Below are 6425 nucleotides of genomic sequence, written 5' to 3' on the forward strand. Positions count from 1 at the left end.
GACGTCTTATGGTGAATTCTATTATTTGGTGATCACTGTTCCCCAGGTGACTACCAATCTGTAGGTCCCCTACCATGTCATCCCCCTTTGCCAATATCAGGTCCAGTAAGGCATCCCCCCTAGTGGGACCGTGTACCTCCTGCATCAGGTGGAGGTCCTGTACACAAGATAGGAACGTGCGTGAATGGTGGGACTTTGCTGTCTGTGTCTCCCAGGAGATGTCTGGGTAGTTTAGGTCCCCCATGACTACCGCCTCCTTAGTTTTTATGGTTTCTGAGAGCTGCCTCAGGAGCCCTGAATCTAGTTCTTCCCCTTGGTGTGGGGGTCTGTAGCAGACCCCTACCACCAAATCCCTTTCTCCTTGCCCCCCATGTAATTTAACCCACAATCCTACTTTCTCCTCCTTCGATTCCATCTTGATGAGGGTCGAAGTATATTGCTCATTGACATAGAGGGCAACCCCTCCCCCTTTCTTCCCCACCTTGTCCTTTCGGTACAGCCTATACCCCTCAATATGTACCACCCAGTCGTGGGAAGAATCCCACCAGGTTTCAGATAGCCCTACTAAGTTGTAGGTGTTTTCCGCAAGCAGGAGTGCTATTTCAACCTCCTTGTTCCCCATGCTCCTAGCATTAGTATATAGGCACTTGAACCCTGTTACTGGTGCCTTTTTTGCCCCCCAGCTCCGATTCCCAAAGGGCCCTTTATTGCTTACCTGCTTATTGCTTACCTGTGCTGTATTGCTGTCCGCCCCGTAGATTGCAGGTTCCCAATTGTTCTCTTTCTTCAGGCTGGGCTGTCCTTGTGGATGCCACATGGTTTGGTGGTCCATGGCTTCCCCCGATCTCATCTTCCCCTCCCCCGATGAGCCTAGTTTAAAGCCCGCCGGAGGAGATCCGCCAACCTAGAAGAGAACACACACTTACCTTTGGGGGACAGGTGAAGCCCATTCCAACTGAGCATGTCCCTCGTCGTGATGTGCGGGTCGTTGTCCAGGAAGCCGAAGCCTGCCTCGAGACACCATTGCCGAAGCCGCCAGTTGGTCTCTCTAATGCAGTTCTCGTGTCGTCTTCCACGTCCGTTCACTGGTAGGACAGAAGAGAATACCACCTGTGCACCGATCTCCCTCAGCACGCCACCCAGAGTGTGGTAGTCTGTCATCAGGTGATCGGGGCTTCTCTTGGCTGCATCATTAGTACCCACATGGACTAGAACCATGGGGTAGTAATCGGTGGGCTTAATTCTGGCCTGGATTATTCCCGTCACATCCTGAATCTTTGCTCTGGGCAGGCAGTAGACCTCTTGTGCTGCAATTTGGGGAGCACATGCCTTCCATGCCTCCCCTGGGGGTGTACACAGTAATGGGGAGCCATGCCCCCACAGCACCCCTGGATGAGCCAACCATGGCACCATCCCATGACCCACCTTGGCCCTGGGGACCCATTCACTGCAGCACTTGCCCCACTCCCTCCCTCACTGTGGGAGCCTTCATCTGCTCCCTCGCCCCTTCACTCCCCACGCCCCCTCCCTCCACAGACTTACCTGCTGTGCCTTGTGTCTGTGCCCCTTACTCCCAAGCCACAGCCCCCCAGGCCTGCCCCTCACTCCTGACCCACAGTACTCTGCATCCTGCCAGGATGTGCAGGGACCCCCCTGGGCTTCAACCACCCTCACCCCCACAGCTCCCTACACCTTCACAAATTTGTTGCCACGCACACACCCCTACACCAAAAGTGCCTGCATAATTTTGTGTAATTTTTTAGTTTTTATTTGTGCAATTAAAATTGCAATTAATTGCAACTGATTTTTTTTAAAATTACGCAACTAATTGTGATCATATTTTTTAAAAATATTTTGACAGCCCTAGTAGAAACCTTTCTTGTTACCTTTCTTATCCCTTGCTAGCTGCAACTCCAGTTATGCATTAGCCTTCCTGATTTCATCCCTGTATGCCCAACCGATATACTTTGTACTCCTCCACATTGTTTGTCCAAGCTTCCACTTCCTGTAAGCTTCCATTTGTGTTTTAGCTCACTGAAAATTTCCTGCTAAGCCAAGTTGGTCTTCTGCCACACTTACTAGTCTTCCAGTGCATCGGGATGTTTTGTTCCTACATCCTCAGTAAGGTTTCTTTAAAGTACAACCAGCCCTCCTGGCCTCCTTTCCCCTTCTAACTGGCTTCCAGGGGATCCTGCCCATCAGTTTCCTGAATGAGTCAGTCTGCTTTTCTGAAGTCCAGGGTCCTTACTCTGCTGCTCTCCATCCCTCCTTTCCTTAGGATCCTGAGGCCCTGTTACTTTCTAATATCAAATTGTATAAACAGGTAATATAGCAGACAAAGGTATTAAGTTCATATGTACAAGAGATCTATGTGATACTGCAACCTGGAGTCCAGGTTACAGTCCAAGTCATGCAAAACATGGTGTGCTGTTTGGGAAGTGAAGATATCTGTTTAGTGCCAGCAATACACATAGTACCTTAAAGTGGACAGACTTAGGATGGTCTGAAAAGCATTAGACTTTAGAAGATCAGTGCGTCTTGCACTCTTTATGCCTAGAAACCTGAAAGGGTATATGTTTTCCTGAAAACTTAGTGAAATGTTTGTTTATGTGCTTGCTGGTTGAGGTTCTTTCAGAAAAAGTGCAGCTTTAATAGGAACTGCAGAGAAGACATGACCATTTGATAAACTGAGATAGGGATAGTATTTCATAAAGAAAAGATGGAAAAATGTGCACAGATTTGATTGGGAGAAGAAAATGAGCAACGCATCATGAATTGTGGCAAAGAGGTTGATCCTGTAGATATGATGGCAGTAGCTTAAGTAGGGGTGTGTGAGAAGGGCATCTACCTTGAGTGTCAAGTTAGGACGGGTGCTGGAATTACTTAGCACCCCTGCGGAGTCCACACCCCAGCAGCATTGCCATGTTTGGAAGTCTAAAAAGTTTCTGGCTGCTGTTGTTTTAAGAGCAGTAGAGCTAGGGTGGGCAGAACACACACAATAGCAGCAGCTCAGCCGGGACTATTTTGGAGTCCCAGCATGGAAACGCTGCTGGAGCGTGGACTCTGCAGGGGTAGGAGACATTTGAAGCACGTGTCTAGGGTAGCCTAATTCAGCATTTGAGATTGCTGTTCACTGCATGAGTAAGGCTGCTGCCTTCCCTCACTCTCAGGACCTGTGTGCCACCCCTCTCCTACCCTGCTTTCCTGCAGGGTTTGCCTTAGGTGCCAACTTGACTTGTTACGCCACTGTACAGCAGAACACTTTCATCCAAATCTAAGTGAGGGATAATTGCATAGAGCTTTGAAGGAAAGTCAAAGAAGTTAAATTTTTATTTTAGTGCATAAGTCTTGAAAACCATGAAATAACCCATGTCTGTTTCACAGAGGCAAATTTCTGAAGAGGAGTCTACTCCACAAGAGGAGACTGGACATGCTTCAGCAAGAGTAGATATTAGCACAAACTTGAGCAGGCATGGCTACGGGTTCACTGGATTCATGTAATTCAAAATCCTCCAAAGGGAAGAATAGGTAAGGCACGTTTCTAACATCAACTCAGCACTTGCTGACAGGCATACTGTAGGAGAATCTTTGCTCTTGAAGACATCTAACTAAGTATTCTTCCAATTCTTTTCTTTTTTAGTGTGGTTTCAATTGAGTGACACCTCTAACTCAGGCTTTGCTTGCTTAATCATACTCTGTGGGTATGAAAACAATGTTTTTTTAATGATGCAGTCCATAACATATGGGCAGCCTCTGCACTGGATTTCAGTTTCCTACTGAGAGTTCACTTCATTCTTTGCAGCTTCCCGTGTCTCACTTCATTGAATATTTAAAGATTTTCTTTTTAATGGTCTCTCAATAATCCCATAGGATCTGTGGATCAAGAACTCTTTCTGCCTATGACCAGAGTTTACATCCTTATGCTCTAGCGGGTACCTAATTCTCCCAGTACTTTGATAACAATTCTCAAGAGATTTCATTATAAAATGTTATTTATATAAAGGAAAGAGTCATAGGAACTAGGAGGACCTGTATCTAAATTAGCTTACATACATGTGCTATTCGTTAATTAAGGCACAACATTTTCAATTAAAAAATGTTCAAGGCAAACTGGCTAAAAATAGAGGAAAAAAAACCCCACATTCATTTGAAGATAACTAGTGGAGCAGTTACCAAGCCATAAGCAAAAGAGACTAAAATATATTGGGCTTCTAACGAAAGCATATTTCAAAAATACTAAATTCAATTTTCAACTGCACAATCAATCATTCAAATAGTACCTATTATGTAGGAAAAGAATGGAGCCTTGGTCTTCAAGACCATGCAAGGTGAATGGTTTCAAAGAATAAATCCCAAAGGATTCATGCCTCTGCAGCATCCATTTCCTATTTCCACCACTCATTGGTTTTAGAACATTTTCACTACGCCTTAGTTTATAAAAGGTTCATAAGAGGTTAATGGGTGTTCTCACTAGTAGAACCTATTTAAGAGTGGGTGAATTCTTATCCTCAATCCTTACAAAGAGTCACAGTAGCTAAAATGGAAAAGAACTACCACGTCATTATGACTGTCCTTGGCAAATCTTTCTTATTTATTGTCAAGGCTACTGCCATATAAACCTCTAAATAGTATACTATAAGATAGGCTACAAATAATATTAGTCAATATTTATGTGCACTGTATGCCCACAAAACACTACATATCTAAAATGGTACATATTAACAATTCTGTGCCTGCTTTCCAATTTTTAGCTTGAATCTGCATGATGAATGATCTCTACTCTGTTTCACAGTGAGCTGAATTTGCTCTAAGAAACTCGCTTGAAAGCGGGCTGTGATTATAAGGTGTTTTATTAGAAATGGCTATTTCTAATAAAATAATAATTAAAAAATTGTAATAAAATAGAAATAAAATACAAATGAAATTAGGGCTCTTTGATACAGTGTGGCAGAAATTTCCAAGATGATGTACCCAGTAATCTTGATGTTTTATTTATGTCTGTGTTGGATATGCAAATCTCCTAATGCATGCGGACAAGATGCATGGGTTCTTTAGTAAAGAGAGAATGGCCTGTATTTGTGAATGTACAGAGGTAGATGCTAATGAAAATAGACCTGCCTCTTGGGTATCTTGCCCCACAGCCTTTCCACGCTGTCGAAGCTCCTTGAGAGTGGGAAGATGTCAGCCATATGTAGTTAGATTCCTCTGCAAAACCTACTGGACAAAAATAAACAAATTGTTGTGGGCCATTAGAGGACCTGGGATGTCCACTAGTGTAGAGGTCAGGGCAGCAATATGAAGCCTCTGTGAAATTGCCACTGGCTTCATCAGACCCAGTGATACCAACTTCTAAGGGAATGGAGAAAATGTTGAAAAGTTAAAAGGGTGCTGATGTGTGTATGATAAATTACTCAATTACCAGTAGATGGCGCTCGAGAATACATAGCCTAATTCTTGAATTTTGTAGAACCCTTAAACTTAAGCTGCAAATGGCTTTCTCTACTTGCTGTTTATATCAGCATATAACATAGAACAGAATTTGTAAAATGTGGAGAGTCAGGTCTTTAGTTTTTAGTCAAAGGCAGTCAGATCAAAACAGCCAGAACACCCACTGGGTAGGAGTAAGTAAGCTGTCCAGGACTATGCTTGAAATTGGGAAGGGGTAAAAGAGGACTCAAGACCTTTTGGCAGAAAGTAATGCTGTATTTTAGCCAATATTTTTTTAAATACCTGGATCATTACTTCAGAGACATCATTATAAACTATATGTATTAAAAAACTGGGGCTAGTGGAAAATTTTCCACATTATTTTTTTCCCCAGTAGAAAATGTCTGTCAATCAAAACTTAATCTTTCCATGAAATGCTGTTACCAGTTTTGATTGGAAAAGATTTCTTGGGTTTAGGATGGAATTTATGATGCTAGCCAGAGATAGAATCTTAGAAAAGTAGGGCTGGAAGGGTCCTTAGAAGGCCATCTAGTCTAGGCATTGGCAACATACTGCCCATGAGCTGAGTCCAGCCCATGGAACCACTGGATTTGGCTTGCAGAGGCAGAGGGCTTTGCTTGTTCCTGTAATTGTGCTGGAGCCAAGCATAAGAACCTAAGAACTGCCATTTACAGGGTCAGACCATAGATCCATTTTGCCCCAGTATCCTGTGTCGCACAGTGGCAGAAAGTATCAAGGAGTTGTGTTAGGGTCAGGCAGCTGCACGCTGCATGTGCACTGCTGTTTCTTCCCCCAGTGTACCATTCCCTGGCTGTGGTATAAGCACAGCTTTTAGCTGGAAGGGAGCTACACTGCAGCTGGGAGGTGCAGGGCAGAGAGAAGTGGCAGCAGTGAAGACACAGCTTCTACTTTCCCAGCTCTCCCTGCCAGCTGGAAGCTACACCTGTACTATAGCTAGGGAGTCAGGGAAAGGGGTA

This window comes from Alligator sinensis, unplaced genomic scaffold (genome assembly GCF_000455745.1).
Source record: "Alligator sinensis unplaced genomic scaffold, ASM45574v1 scaffold717_1, whole genome shotgun sequence".
NCBI classification, from domain to species: domain Eukaryota; kingdom Metazoa; phylum Chordata; order Crocodylia; family Alligatoridae; genus Alligator; species Alligator sinensis.